Source organism: Brienomyrus brachyistius, chromosome 10 (assembly GCF_023856365.1).
Source record: "Brienomyrus brachyistius isolate T26 chromosome 10, BBRACH_0.4, whole genome shotgun sequence".
Taxonomy (NCBI): domain Eukaryota; kingdom Metazoa; phylum Chordata; class Actinopteri; order Osteoglossiformes; family Mormyridae; genus Brienomyrus; species Brienomyrus brachyistius.
This window is the reverse complement of record NC_064542.1, coordinates 17,927,929-17,944,925: the sequence shown is the minus strand read 5'-3', so window position 1 is coordinate 17,944,925 and position 16,997 is coordinate 17,927,929. Positions and strand designations below refer to the sequence as shown.

Here is a 16,997-nt window from a genome sequence, read left to right as displayed (position 1 = left end):
TGTCGATTTCGCGGAAATGTGGACATTGCATTGTCGTTAAATAGATTCATCGCACTTACAAATTAAATGAACCATTTCAATAACAAAAAGTTGGTATTCTTTTAGATTTCAATTTTAAAGAGCCCACTCATTTATTTCACACGATTACACAATGTAAGCCTACTAATTGTCATAAAGTACTTAACCTGTTCTAAATTCTGAAAGTACAGATTATGGAAGCAACTGTACAGTATACCGACTGAGATTTGGATGCACACATAACCCAGCTTCTCTCATTGTCAAACCATGGACAAGCACATGGTCAACCACAGTTGCATGAATATCATCTGATATTACAGTTCTTCGCCTTCCTCTCCCTCTTCCAGCTCTCTGTCTGTTATCCATCATACTGTAGATTTATTACACACACAATCACACAAGCAGAAGTAGTTGGGCATCATGTGTGAAGAAATTTGACACACGGCATTATCAGATGGAGTGTTAAGTGCTAATTCATCTTAAGTTTTGAGTCCTTGTGTTTGATTAGAGTGAGGAGTGTTTTCTGATTGGTTGTTTTGTGATAATTGTGGTTGCCAATGCGGTGTATGTTTTAGGATCCGCTGAAATGGTGCAACCAATCTACAGTATGATATAACACTAACGACAGGAACACAGTGTTTAATTCTGGGAATAGTGTGGTCATCTTGAGGACTGAATTAAAGCATATGGTCATCTAGCTTATTGGCCATGACATAGTGTTTTAGCAATTGGGAAAAACTGTAATAGCGGAAGATGTGGTTAAAGTGGACATTGAGTGCTATTTTCTGCTCTGCAGGAAGCAAATGAGAAATGAAATGAGTGTGAAGGGCACTTTTATCAGTGGGTATCTCAGTGAGTCAGTGTGAGCAGAGCAGTGCCCGTGCAAAGCTGCTTGTCTTGGAGCCAGAGCCAAACCGTGAAGCCATGTTGCACTGAATTGTGGGTTCACCTTTATTTTAAGGTAGGCAATCCACTTCATATGGATATGAGGTTTTCTTAAAGAAGCTATGACCCTCACAAGACATGAAAGCTCCTTAAACCGCTTTCCTCCTGAGTATCAACATTGACTGTTTCACTCACATCCTGGTGCATCCTGTCACAGCGACACAAGTTTATAAAATTAGAAGAGCATAATCTGTATAATTAACACACATTAAGTATATATACATGTGAATATACAGCCAGTATTCACATCTGAATAGAAATATAAAGACCCATGACTCTTGAAATGTTTCTTAAGGCTCCTAACCCTTAAACAGCCAAGTGTGTCACCCGTGTGCCACTGGCACAGAGCTAGAGACCATATGACTGCTTCGTAGGGCCATTTTAATTTCCCCAAAGTTTAATGCGATACCTCCGTGTTCTGATGGCATACCAGAGGCCAGATGTCGACCCATCAATTGACTAGCATTGGTCCTTATGTCTGACAGCTCAGTCGGAATTAATAATTGAAAAGTGGACTCAGATATTTGATTCTGTTTACCGTAACAGGAACATAATTAGGTCGGCTGGGGTTTGCAGTCTGTGGCCACGGACCAGATGTTACGGCTGGTTTTAAGACTCCAGGTGGCGCGTTATAAAGAAAGACTTCCCCGAGATTCAGGAGCTGTATTAACCCAGTGTTCTGTTGGCCAAGGTACTAAAGACTGTGCACTCAAAGCCCCCACAAGTGTCAAGGAATCATTTCTGGACCGTTATAATTGGATCCCATTGCTTCTTATTACAAACAGACTGGACTGGGACTCAGATACTGCAGTGCACTGTGGGGAAATAAGTCTCCCCTGATCAGATGATAGCTCTGGTGCTTGAGGAAATGGACAGGTGTCAATGAGGACTGGACAGCAACAGAAAGGTAGAGCCGGATCATCTCCAGCAGCCGCTTGCGCACGTGATCAGAGGCAAGGCAGCCAGGATAGTGCTTTAAAGCAAGCGGTATATACTAGCTACCAGTGTGCATTTCTGACAATGCGTTTGATGGGCAGGAAATAGAAGCGATGGGGACTTTTTGTTACAGCAACATGTAGCGCACAAGGACATTCTTTGTCCTGTAGGACTGCAGAGTATTCATAGGACAAGACAAAGGAGAACCAGTGACACAGAGAAAAGGCAAAGCATAAATAATAAAGGCTGTATTGGTGAAACTCTACTATGCTTCCTAACAGGTAGGTTTGAGTGTTATTTTTCCTATCATGATTGCATCACCTAGTGCTGCATATGTACCCTAATAACACTCCAATTAGGGCAGCACCCACTGGAGTGCAACACATTGCTTGGTCTACCTCTGTTTTCACCCCTCTTTCTTGCTGAAGAACTGTTTTCATATACATTGTTTCCATTTTTCTATAAGACCACTGCAATGCAACAGGCCATGCTTTAAAAAGCAGAGATAAAGCCTTGCCTTTGAATTTATTTGAAAAGGAAGCTTGGCACAGCAATCTATGCTTTTGAGTAGAGAAAAAAAGGAACTGGTGATGTGATGCTGATCAGTATTATAACTCAGACCTGGTACTCTTCTTTTAATAAAGAACAGGATGCTAATAATCAGGACTATTGTCTGCCGAGAACAGTAATCAGTGTAGATACTTTGGGATACAAAGGGCACACTGTCTCACATAATGACGTATGTGACATACAGTCAGACCACACACGCTGTCAGGGTTGTGGTCGACTCACCCAAGTCCGAGTCAAGTCATGAGTCATCTGAAATGTGTTAATTAACAAGGACTATTTGTAAAAGAGACAGTTTGTATTCACTACTGTTAGTGCAACAATTTCTTTCAAACATTGGATTTAAACTGCGACGGTGCTGGAAAAGTATCTGCATACATTTGCTCATTCATGATAGTCCCATGCTAGACCTGTGCATTTCAGTGCCTTAACAAATCAGGCAGTGTGCAACTGGGTAAATATATCAGCAGTAACAAATGTGACCACAATAATTACAATAACCTATTGATATTTTAAAATAGATTTTTTTTCTCATGCTTAAAATCACCACCTTGAAGAATCATATTTGTAATATATCAATTCCCCACCCCTAATAAGGATCTGTAGATAAATTTAGTAGCCTTGGATTTTCACATTTTAAAATTAACCGTTAACGCATAATGTATGCTTGTGGTGTCTTTTTAAGATTACAGACCACAGTGTCACAAACACCCGAGTCCAAGTCAAACTATCAAGTCCAAGTGCAAGTCGGAGTCACATAATCCTAACAGGCTGAAATCTTTGTCTGCATCCGAATCACAATAAATTGAGTCCTGCACCTGAATACGGCACCTCTGACGTAATACAGACATCAGGCCAAAGCCTCCACCCTAAACGGAGAGCTTGCAGGCACTGCAGTTTTATACTCAATGATGCTGTTAGAAATTAATTATATGATTCCCAGGGCAGATCAATGACATTATTGTAGATCATCGGTTAGTCGAGGTGTTTATTCGTAACACAATTTACCATATCAACTCATCTGACTTGGGTGTGAATTTGCATCATTTGAAGACTAAATATCTATTGTTTGTACTGTATATGTCAGCGAGTGTAACATGCTGTAATCAACTTTTAGCCTTAAGTGTAACAAATGGGGTTTGAGAATCACTGTATCACCTCTAAGGTTTGTTTGGGCAGCTCCCATCCAGACTAATATGCAGCTCCTGCACCTGTGTGGGTCATTTCAGCAGTGTGCTAATACACACTTCCTGTATCTGTATGGGTTGTTCAGCAGTGTGTTAATATGCAGCTCCTGCACCTCTGTGGGTCGTTTCAGCAGTGTGCTAGTATGCACCTCCTGTACCACCTTCCAATATATCACATCCCTGTGCTTTCTTAAGCAGTTATGTGCTAATTGCCCTGGATGATTTGTGAGAAGAAAACCTGAGGCCCCTTTTGCAATGCTGTCCAGGAAGGGCTTGGAGGGGCACCTGCTTAATGTGACACTGACATACCTGATCGGTTTCATACCTGATATTCATGATTTGTTGGCCCCTTCCTGACTGTGGACATAAGTCAGACTGGAAGAATGATGCAGGCTCTTGTCAATCTGTCTTTGCTATCTGATGTATCACTGCACACCAGAGGAATCACGAGCCCTCATGCTCACTATGACCCTGGTCATCTTTGTTTATTCCTTCCTTCCCTGGAAAGAAATCCAGATGCAGTCTCCAGGTGGGAAGCAGTGAATTAGCCCCCACTCGCACTGGCAATTCAGCATATCATGCTGGAGTAAGGGAGCATCAAACTGCAAAAATGGCTCATTCCTGAGTGATACTCTCTGTCTGCAAGACCAGGGATTATCCCAGCATGCATCACAAAAGGCAGCCAACCATATTCACAATTACCCTTCTTCGCAGCCCTTAGAGATTCTTTCAGGGAAAAGATACTCTATCAATCAGCGTACTTTGTGATGAATGTAATGAGCCATTGATCGAAATAAGCCATCATTCACAGCTGATTCAGTCACGGTCCTTTTCTTTCCTGAGGGCAGCCAACATTGCTTGAGGCTTGCGGTAGTCTGCTTCTGTGCTCTGAAGGTTTGTGTAGACAAGGTTCTAGAGCCAGGGAGAGTGAAGCAAATGGAGTGTATTGTTCTTTGTTGTTGAAACTTGTAGGCCTTTCATAGGGAAGTCTGAGTGATAAGAGGCAGGATCTTAGAATCTCGGAGGAAAACCTTAAAAACTTGAGGCATACGAAAGGATGCTGTAGGAATGGCAGCACTGCCCCAACCTATACTAGCAGCTGCAGTGGTATTGTCCAGTGCAGCAACAACATAGCAGTATTTTGTGCGATTGCTATGTGTCTTCTACAGCTACCATTTCCTTCTTTTGTTCCCATACAGCACTGATGCTTCATTTTTGGGGGAATTTGTCTGAAAATGAAACCAGGTGTAGATATCTATCCATATAATGTGTTTTTATGAAACAGTAATAAGATCCATTGAATACTTTTTGACTTATCAAATTCACAATGTCAAATGTTACCTGTTTTCTCCCTTCACAGCGTTGATTCAAGTTTGGGGTGATCACTCTCAAAATCTAATCAGTTCCAATTCATCACCCATACAATGCCTCTGCAAAGTTTAAAAAAGAACCATGAAATAATTTTTGAGTTATCGTCTTAATGGTATCAGGTGTCAAAACTTCTCATTTCTTTCCACTGACTGTTTGGTGTTGCTTCAGTTTTGGTACAGTCTGCCTCTGGGGTTGGTCTTTGCTTATGATCAATAGATTGTTCATTCGAGCCTTTGGCAGAATAGTCACATATCCACTGGCTTACATTGTACTGTGACCCCCCAAGCCTCTGCAGTTTATTAAATAAATGAAAAAGCGCTAAAACCTATGGTGTTTAAAACGTCTGACTGGTAGTGTATATCTGAATCTGAATGTTATGCCCTGCAAGCTAGTGCATCTTTTGGCTCATCCCAGAACAGTTGTGTTAAAATGGATATATGTCACCAATCTTGGAGGTCCACACTGTCTTTGGAGCAGGTCCTGAAATCTTAACCTTGACTCCCATAACAGCCTTAGGGAAGTTGGTGGAGAAGAATTTTGTCCTGGCAATTTGTCATTTCCTTTCCACATAAATGAGACACATTCCCCATCATTTCTCCGTGAGGCATTTACTGATAAATGGATGAGGAATTGTAAACCTCCACTTGCTCAGTACTTCAGAGAGTTTTCATTTGGCTTCCTGAAATCACTGTATGCTGATTGCTGTTATTTTAATATCTTTGATGTTGCTGGCTTAAGTTTATTAAATGCGAATGTATGGTATACACTCTTGGTGCTTCATGTTTCCTTGTGACTGAACAAAAAGGTATATGTGTGTAGCTCCTACACACATATACCTATGTGTGTAGTAGTATGTACCTGCGGCCTGTGTCTTTGTTTGCTGGTAAAATATCAGCCGGTATGTACCTGCGGCCTGTGTCTTTGTTTGCTGGTAAAATATCAGCCGGTATGTACCTGCGGCCTGTGTCTTTGTTTGCTGGTAAAATATCAGCCGGTATGTACCTGCGGCCTGTGTCTTTGTTTGCTGGTAAAATATCAGCCGGTATGTACCTGCGGCCTGTGTCTTTGTTTGCTGGTATGATATCAGCCGGTATGTACCTGCGGCCTGTGTCTTTGTTTGCTGGTAAAATATCAGCCGGTATGTACCTGCGGCCTGTGTCTTTGTTTGCTGGTAAAATATCAGCCGGTATGTACCTGCGGCCTGTGTCTTTGTTTGCTGGTAAAATATCAGCCGGTATGTACCTGCGGCCTGTGTCTTTGTTTGCTGGTAAAATATCAGCCGGTATGTACCTGCGGCCTGTGTCTTTGTTTGCTGGTATAATATCAGCCGGTATGTACCTGCGGCCTGTGTCTTTGTGTGCTGGTGGATCTGTGGTGCTGCATCCTTCTACGCCACAGACTGTTCTGTCTTAGCTACTCACCTAAGCTTCCTGCAGCATTTTAGCTTCACACAGTATTGGCAGTCTGCTGGTATAGCATCTCCGCTAGATCAAAAATTTATGGCCTTTCTGCACACGTCAGATATTTGATACGTTTCTTGGCCCAAGGTTTGCTGAAGTTTATAACAGTTCTGCAGATTCCTGTTAATATTTCACAGTGACTCTGTCAAACTGTAATTAAAGTGTGAGAGAGAAAGCGAGAGGAACAGACAGAGAGAGAGAGAGAGGGGGAAAAAAGCATCAGTTGTCAGTTTTGCGGTTGATGTTGGTAGCATACGTATTTTTTTTTGCTGTGAAAGGCTCTTGAGCTGTCATTGCCGCTTTGCACCTATAGCCTCTGCGATAGGCTCCGGACCCCCATATCCCTGAAATTGGAGAAGCAGGTACAGATGGATGGATGGATGGATGGATGAATGGATGGATGGATGAATGGATGGATGGACTGCTGATCCACAAGCTCCATAGTCCCGTGTGGCTCAGTGGGCTAAGCTTCTGTGCCTCTGACCAGAAGGTTGCTGGTTCATGCCCAGCCTTGGCAAATCTTTGGGTCCTTCAGCAAGGCCCTTGTCGCCCGGCTCCCTGAAGCAAGTTGGAGGAGATGAAAATAAAATTTCCACATGAGGGAAATGTACCAGTTACTGCTATATTATTATCTAACTTCACTGGTGAATGCTACAATATCATTGTAATGAATCAAGCAGAGGTCCATGATCAAATCAAATTACTTTTTAATATCACATCACTTGTCACCAGTACACAGGTACTATACATATGAGTAAAAACTGTGGTCATTTATTAACCAAGCCAAACCATAGAACAGAATCAGAATTTCAATCAAAGTCAAGTGACAGGCAGTATGTTGGTAAAGATGGCAGCCATAACATGTAACAACAGAGATAAATGTTACTGTCAGCTGTCTCTATCTTATATATATATGTGTGTGTGTATATATATATATATATATATATATATATACACATTGTGTATATATACTGTACATACACTGTGTATATATACTGTACATACACTGTGTATATATACTGTACGTACACTGTGTATATATACTGTTTATATATCTGCGAAAAGGACAGCGCTGTGTTTGGAAAGAAGAAGTGCTTTCTCATGTGCTTCCTAAAGCCTGCTGATGCAGCTGTAATGACAGTGTGTGTCAGTGATGGCACTGCACTGATATTACTCCAGTTTTTTTACTACCCAGACCATCTACTTATCCTCTTTATTTGGCTCTCAGTAATAGCGGTTAAACCAGTTCATTTTATCAGCCAGAGTTTGCAGTATTAATTAATTAAATGTCACGTTTGGTCTAAAACGTGCTGGAGCTTATAAACCGTTGTCATTAAAACAGTGGCTATTCAGAAGGGGTGGAAGGACTGGCATGATGTGTCTAATGGCTTTTGCAGACTTAGTCACCCCCCTGCTCCTGCATGCTGCCCCCCTTCTCTTAAAGTTAGGCCTTTGAGATTCAGTCACCCATGGCAATGTGGACATCCTCTGTTTGGGGGCAGCGTGTGGCTCTGTGGGCTAAGCTGGTGTGTCTGTAATCAGATGGTCCAGTTCAAACCCGGTCTCAGCAGGTCTGCGGCTCCCTGAGCAAGGCCCTTAACCCCCAGCTCCCTGGGTGCCGCTACAGGTGTCTGCCCTTCTTGGACAACTTACTCTACAAAGAGCAAGTCGAGGGAGGCAAGATAATTTTCCCATGGGGATCAATAAAGCATCAGTTATTATTATTACCTGTTCAGCGACGGTTACCATGCAACATAAATGAAATGAACCGGAGGATAGCAAACGGATCTGATGGTCACAGAGAGGGAGATACAAAAGCCTTCAGAGCTGCTAGGAAGTCAGCAGGAAAAGCTTATAGTTTGGTTTGTTGGGATGATGTGATGCAGTGTGCCACCTTTTGCCAGTGTGGCGTGAGTGATCTTGCCAGGCCCCTGTCTCCTAATATAGCAGCCCTCTGTTCATTATTAACCTTTTAGTAGCAAGTGATACTTGGCATAAGGCAAGTCACGCCTGTTGGGGCAACGGCAGCAAAGGCAGAGTGCTTCCGCCGGGATCTGCTTTCCAGCTCCATGTGTCAGGTCCCTGCTTTGCTTTTCTCCATCTGTGTAACTAAGTGATTCTGACAGCTTTGTGAGAGAATTCCTCACTCCACATCTTAGCTTCTGCTGTGGGTGGTTAAAGCCGAGCTGGAGTCGGAAGACAAGTGATGTATCGCTGTGTCATCCAGTTAGTGTCTCCTGTACTCAGCTCTCCGTTTAAATTCAGCCTTGCTAGACCTGTTTCCTGAAGAGGTTTGGCAGAGGCCTGCTCTAAAGTGCCACTTAAAATAGCTTTTTTATTAAAGTGGTAAGAAGAGCGAGAACTGCGTAAGAATTCCTGATTTGCAGGATCCATTTTAATTTCATTCAGTTATATCTCTACATGTCCATGGGCAAACTTCATGTAACTTTCTTCAAATGAAAAGCCCATCAAAAAAAATATTTCTTTCCAGTTCTAATCATTTGAGCAGTTTATCGCCGTCTGGTGTCTGAGGAGTTGATAAAGCATGATGCATTGTAAATTCCTCCTTTGCAGTTCTGACTGAGCCTCAGCAGGTTTGTATTATTTCACTGCTCAGCCTTTTAGCCAAAACAGCTTGCAATTATACCCATTAATGCAGCGGTGTATTTTTCATTTCATTAATCACGTTAAGTGCTTTGCTCAATGGCACTACAGGAAGGCATGTATTGTCACTTAAGTCATCGACCTTCAGCTTACAGTCCTGTGTCCTCAAACAGCACGCTAACTACAGACATGCTATCGCACCATCGCTGCTTTAGCTAGCCAAAGCCTCACTATCGAGAGCACAGAAAACCCTGATGGATATCTGCTGGTGCATCACTGCTGCCTATGCAAAAACCAAGCATCTTATGGAACATGGCCATCAGGAAATATGCCACAGGGGCCTGCTCCACTGCCCTTATCGTTACACGCTAGTGGTGGTACCCTTGTATTGTGTCTTTTGGTGGCAGTTTAGGAGACCTCATATCAAGCACTGCACCCCTATAATTCGCAATGGAATGTACACGTTTACTTTAAAAGCTCTAAGAATACCTAGGGCACCGTTTAATTAAAAACATGCCGTTGTAGTCAATTCCAGTCAATCTGGGTAATTACATCCACGGATCACAGTTAATAGCTGTCCATGCGAGACTGATTGATTTTCTCTTCCCTGCCTTTCCTACTCTTATGTCCTCTTATCTCCTGAACAGAGGGAAATCCCTGAGGAAAAGAAAAATTGTAGTGATTTTTGCTTTTTTTTTCCTTTTTTTGATTCACATTTTTCTCATGAGAAGTACATTATATGGACAAAAGCATTGGGACACATCTCTTAATCATTGAATCCAGGTCTTTCATACAGACCCATTGCCACAGGTGTATAAAATCAAGCACCTAGCATACAGCCAGGTTTACTAACATTTGTTAAAGAATAGGTCATTTCAATTCAATTCAATCGTGTTACCGTCACAGGATGCTATTCGTGAAAATTCTTCCCTGCATTATTGCAAAGTGGAAACATTAAAAACAACAGAAACAAAATGGCAGATCACGTACAGCGGGGTCACCGAGTGCTGAGCCGCATAGTGTGTTACAGTCACCGGAATACTTCAGCATTCCAAACTTCCTCTGGCATTAACCCCAGCACAAAAACTTTGCACAGGGAGCTTCATGAAATGGGATTATATGGTGTTAAAGCATCATTGTGGCTTTACAGCAGCTGGCCATTTAATTATACCAGACATGGGCATCATTTCTTGGTTGGGTCTCAGTGGGGTCCTCAGGCTCTGTCTATAATAGTTTATATAATAGGTGATAATAGGGTGCAGATCCGTCCACTGCATGCAAGCCTCCCATCACCAAGCGCAACGCCAAGCATTGGATAGTGGTGTAAAGCACGCCGCCACTGGACTCTGGTGCAGTGGATTTGTCTTCTGTGAAGTGATGAATCACACTTCTCTGTCTGGCAGTCTGATGGACAAGTCTGGGTTTCGTGGCTGAGAGGAGAACGTTACCTGCCTGACTGCAGTGTGCCAACTATAAAGTTTGGTGGAGGAGGGATAATGGTATGGGGGTGTTTTTCAGGGGTTAGGCTAAGCCTCTTAGTTCTAGTGAAGGCAGCTCTTAATGCTTTGGACATTTTGGACAATTGTATGCTTTCAGCTTTGTGGGAATTTTATGAAATATAAATCCATATTCAGGGTTGCAAATGAGTGCTTATGCCTGCCACCTAAGTCTCATGAGTTCGGTCCTCATTTTACATTTATGGATCCGAATATATGAGTTTTTGATGCAAAGGGTATGATTACGAATTTCAATTTACGCATTTACAGCTTCAACACTGTATTTATAATTCGCTAGTTATGTAGGGAAAGTTACGTTTTTAGTGGGTAATGGGTGTTGACAAAATGAAAATCTCAATGTCACCAAGTTCTGAGCAGTTTAAAGCGCCACATGGAGAGCTCAAGAGACCTGAAGGGGCAGGGCTGATAGTGGAAGAAGCAATTGCAATTCATAATTATAAAATTAGGAACTTAGGTAAACATTTTCCAACCCTGAATATGGATTTGCGTTTCAGAAAATTACGAGATCATTGTGATATTTGTACTGTATGATGGAACTGAAGTGCGAAACACGAAAACAGGCAAAAAGAAAACAAAAAAACAAAAATAAAACACGAAAACAGGCAAAAAGAAAACAAAAAAACAAATAAAACACGAAAACAAGCAAAAAGAAAACAAAAAAACAAAAATAAAACACGAAAACAAGCAAAAAGAAAACAAAAATAAAACACGAAAACAAAAACAAGCGCTCCTGACACACAAAAACAAAATGTGAAAAAACAAAACCCTAAGATACCACACATTCCTAAGGTGCAAATTGAGCCAGTAAATTATAAAAATACATCATCAACTACTCAGTCTCTGGCTCTGTAGTTTTGGTATCCTGTGGTAGAAATATGTGTATATTTATGATTTTTTTCTTCTAAAGATTAAAAATTACACCATACACCCACCATAATAAGAATGTATACAAAAATGTCAGAAATATAAAATCGCAAGTCACAGTTAAAGTATAAATATTATGTTCTAGCTGTCAAGAGCTTTGGAGAAATTATATCATTATAACTTTATGTGTATTTAGTATATGGGAGGGTCCTCCTTTTGCTGGGGGGAGGGCCCTCCACGATCCAGGGGAGGGCCCGGGCCCAGGGGCAGTGGCCCCGCTCCACCTGTAGCTCCGTCCCTGCCTGGATTAGAACTTGATGGAGGGATGGGTGAAGCATTTCTCCATTTCCACATAATTAAAAAAAAATAATAATAAAGGATGCAGAGCCTATTTTATTCCAACCTAATACATGTGGAATATTTTGCATGAATTGCAACCAAAAACTCAAATAAAGGGTAATGTTGTTTAACCACGGCAAATTTAAAATTTCTTCAAATTCAGTGTTCATCCTTCAGCTAAATCCATCTTTACAGTCTGTATCCAAGAATAAACACTGCAATCTGTGTAATCAGATTTAATTTCCAAAAGCTTAATGAATACCAATCAAAATTTATTACAGGACTAAAATATTGCATGTGATGATCATAAGCAGTTAAATTTTGTTATTACTATCATTAGAGGTATGATTACTCCATTGTTTTAAGTTTTATATTTAAGATTGACTAATTGGTCTAGTGTTTTGACAGGTTGATGACAGCACGTGTTATTTGGTAGTGGACCACTAGCTCTGAAAGTTACCATCCTGCAAAGAGCACTGTTGTACTGTGCTGGAATGCCGGACCACAACTCCGGAAGTGTATTTTGGATGTTGAGCACATTATCAACTCTGCATTGAGAATACCCACAGTAAGAATCCCTGTGGAGGTATAAGGATACCTGTACATACTCAAAACGCATGGTTACACACCTCAGTCAATGCCAACGGTTACATGAAATGTTCTACACAATGTTAATTTTGGTACTTTGGCTGTCAAAGTGATAGAAATACAATATGTGACAATGAATTTCCTTCTTATTTAGCATCTAAGATTCCTGTTTGTTGTTTTTAATTCCTACTTCATGTGTTAGAACTGGGCACTATGCGGAATGGGCAAACCAAGTTAACCCCGAGTTTGTTATAAAATGAAGTAATATGTCAATGTAATTTTTAATATGTATAAAGGCTTCAGCTAGCAGAAAGCACGTACAAGTTTTAGCAAATTAATAAATTGCACTCTCTTGAAGTGCAGACATGCTAATTATGTTACTTTATTTACTTATTTATGTTAATTGCTGTTAATAATGGAAGAGATTTGCTAATGCAAATGAGCTTCTTGGAGAGTGACAAAAAATAGCTGTAAATTATTTTTCTGTATGCACTTTCCACTATGAAGATGCTGAGTGATGCTATTTCCCTGTGATGCAGTATTAGTTTGGCTCTTTTGTCTCTTATCGTGGACTGCTCCGGTGTAAATGTTTATTTGATTCTTTGTTGTATACCGCTGCAGTGCGTTGTGGCCCCTGATGGACCTCTTACTCAAGAAGGCTCACTGGGCCTTGGATTATTTGGGATTGAACGTAAACTGGGAAGGGGATGCATTTTCCTTAATCCATGCCAGCATGAACATGCAATGTTAACTATAGCCGACATGCATTAAATGGACAGGGTGGGAACACACTGAGAATGCTTTAGCTGGGACAGGCGCTCGGCTTACATATGTTATTTCCAAGAAAGGAACAATAATTCTGCTGAAAATAAGGAAATTTCAGGAGACCCTAGGAAATGGATGCATTATTTGTAGGGAGGAGGCAATTTGGGGAAAAATACATTATTGAGAAAAATTTTGAAATGGAATGAAAGGCATAATAAATACAACACAGCAGCATGAAAATAACAGGACAAGTAAATGTGATGGGAGTCTGCAGTATGTAAATATGGCAGTAAAAATCAACAAGTGGCTGCTTGAAGCTCCTAGATTTGAGGGAAACAGTGACAAGCATTGCCTGCATTGTTAAGGGGCCTCAAACTTCTCCTAGGGTGTTTTACTTAGTATTTTGTTTCCATCTGAGCCATTGGTTAAAACAGACGTACTTGCTTGATATTGACGCTGTGTATTTTCTATTCATGCCCTGTTATTCATCAGGTAAAAGCTATATTTTCATACTAGCGCAGCAGCTGGAAGTCTGGCAAACTACTCAATGATCACATCGACCAAGGTTTCTTCCAGTCTTAGCCCTGAGTTGACCATCATTTTTTATTTCTGGTAATTGGCTGTTCTTATATAAAATGTGCAAATTTGAAAGTATAGTATTTCCATTTATATGGAAACACCAATGTGTTTTGCAGTAATAATGACAGAATATCGTACACAAAAGATGCAGTGAGATGCGCAGCTAGAGCTGGGATACAAAAGACAGACGGTGAGCATTAAAAAGTCCGTAATAAGAGTATATGGGTGTTAATATTCACATGTTGTTCTCTTATCTGTGATTAAGTCTGTGCAAACTGGCCAGGTCCCACCAAAAAACAAATCACGGATCAGAATGCAAAAGAAGCAATTTTAAGTCAAGAGTAAACAGTTTTTTTGCCAACACTTGCTGGGGACTTGTTACTTAACAAAGAAATATTAGAAAATATATGAATAAAACAGTTCCTAGGGGAATGGGCAGGCATCTTACATTCTAATATTTTAATATACCCCCCCAGATGAGGATCATTTTTAGCTGAAAAGCTGAAAGTGGTCAATAAATCAATGTTCAACTGAGGGAAGATCAGAGAAACTCTGCCTCCTGGCAGGACCACCGCATGCCTGTGGAACAGGTCTGCAGGCCCATCGGCCTGCTCAGGGGTCCTGGAGACACCACCAAGAGGTGGATAAATGAAATGGGTGACTCAGCCCATCAGAACAGACCAGGATGGGCTGGACCGGGCATTCCCGCTCGGACACCTTCATGCTGTCGAAAGAGACAATCCTCTTCCATGACCCACTTCTATTGCTTGCTATATACTAAGGGCTGTTTTGAGAGGCTGTTATGATAGAGCTGAGAGTGTTTCATTATACTGAGCTGCAGTGAGAGGCTGGGTCTGTCCCAGTGAACAGTGTTGCCAGGCACACCCACTGGCATGGCAGCTGCTTTCACTGTCAAATCGCTTTAAACAGCCGCTTGTTGTTTTGAATTCTGTCATAGCTGCTTTCAGAAATTCCAGCTTTATGGGCCTCGTCCGCCCTGGAACTGCATGTGTGTACAATATATGTCAGCTGAATTGATTGAAAATCTCGCTGAATCTGTCCTCATTTGCCAGACCTTTCACCTGGTAACTTCTGTCCCCCTCGGTTTCATAAAGCCAACCTCAGGCAGATTAAGCTCCTCTGTTGCATATCAGTGCTTGTTGCTGGGAGAGGTTCAGACTTTGTTGTTTTATATTGACTTGTGATTTTTTTTTTTTTATCAAGACGCAGGCTCCTGTTCTTATTAATATTTACGGTTGTATTATACAGAATCTCTTCATAGTACAGCGATCATGTTCAAATAAACAGATACTCATGAATACTGCATGATCTGGTGGGTACAACTTTCACTTCACGTGGTATATTTGAAATCATGCCAAATGAGGATCATCGCTTCAAGTGGGATCACACCCGCTGTTCATTGATGCTACCAAAACAGGACAACATTGTTCCAGAACGAACAAAAAAAGTAGTTAAAGCGATCTGCTGAACCATTGTGAACACTTACTTACATTAGTCAACTAAATCACCAACTTTTCCTGGCCAGTGGATATATAAAGATACTGTTTTTTGAACTGGGCAACAGTTATGCGATTCCATTAATCATAGAGTTAATAATGACACCTAATAGAGACTGAAAAGAACAACTTTATTACTGTTGTTTAGAAGCATACGGTAAAATCTTGGAGTTGCCCCATGCTCACAATTCTGAGAAATTAATTAGCTCCTGCGTGCTACACTGTCCTTTTCGCAAATAAAACAACACACATGCACCAATGCTGTGACAGAATTTTTCTTTTTTTAATGTCTTTTTTCGTATATATATATATACTGCATATATAAGACATATTTAAACAACACTTTGTTTTCAAGTAGTTTCAATCTCTTTTTAATATGGGAATAGTCACATCAAAAACCATAGTAGTGTTTCTGTCTATCAAAATACATTTCTGGTAACAGAGTGACCCTACCTCTGCAGGTAGACCTGTGCGTCCTTTTTCATATGACCAAACACTCTATACCTCAAAACAACCCTAGAAATAGGCCTGTTATTAAAGCTAAAGAATTTTTTTTCCTCTTAAAACTGACTTGCTATTTTTTATGATATTATATTTTTGGTCAGGTAGGTTAGGCGTACTGCAGTACAGCAATGCAAATCCACCTTCTAACAATAATCATTCTATCCTATGACTCACAAAGAGGGATATTTCTTAAATCCCGATGTCTTTTTTTTATCACCGTTGGTCACGCCTGACCTAACACATGCCTGCAGATTGTGTTTGAGTCTAGCCCCTGATGCTATGCAGTCATGGCTGACCTTGCACTGAAGGCACTGAAAGTGGTAAAGCACCGTTGTCGCTTTACGGCAGCTGGCCATTTAATTATACCAGATATGGCCATCAGTTCTTGGTTGGCTCTCAGTGGGGTCCTTGATCTCCCCAAGCCCCGTGTGATAATAGTGTGCATATCAGTACACTGCAGGCGAGCCTAAGATCATTGTCACAGCAGAGCAGTCTGTGTTGAGGACAGCGGTACCCTTACTGCTCTGTAAAGGGCTGCCTGCTCTTTGCTAAAGTCCCTATTCAGTGAAAAGGATGGATTTCTATACAGATCAGTTCAGTCAAAGGGAATCACTTTGGAGTTCAGGTTTTGCTCTGTTCTGGTACTTCCACCCTTGCTGGGTAAGCAGAATAGAAAATGGATGGAAGGGTGAATTCACTATGGCATTCTCATGTATTGTGCATAGTTCTTGTCACTGCACTTTTGTCCGCACATAAATTTGAGTAACCCTGCTTGTTAGAGGGCTGTACCGGGTCTTTGTTTCTGTTGGTTCTGAGATTCGTCCTAAGCTTTACATACTAGGGTGTCGGATCAACTTTCAGCCCCTACGGAATCTTTTTGGAGGTGGAGATGATGCATGACTTCCTTTGTAGATTAAGTGTGAGGTCCAGGTGTAAATTAGACTCTGTGCGGCTGCGCCAGTCCTTCAGTATAAGGCGGCAGGTAAATAGCATCAGTCGGCCCTTGCAAATGTGCATTGATGTCTCATCCATCAAGGGGCCACTACAAGATAGATGGATAAAATCTGCATAAGTCTAAACAGCAGCTGCAGGCATTACATATTTCTGGGAGGCTTGCCAATGATTTATATGAAAATGAAGTGCCAGAACTTCCCTGTGACCCATAATCTTCTGTGAGAAAGGTATACACTACCTCCTATGACAAAGGCAGACACTGCGGTATACAGACTTCTATAG

At 41.2% G+C, this 16,997-nt stretch overlaps 1 protein-coding gene across 4 annotated transcripts in view; it reads left to right on the top strand.

The window, feature by feature from the left end:
* The window catches only part of LOC125750613 (neurexin-2-beta-like), a 357,714-nt gene that overhangs the window by 228,743 nt on the left and 111,974 nt on the right, over positions 1-16,997 (top strand). The gene's annotated exons all lie outside the window — the stretch shown is intronic.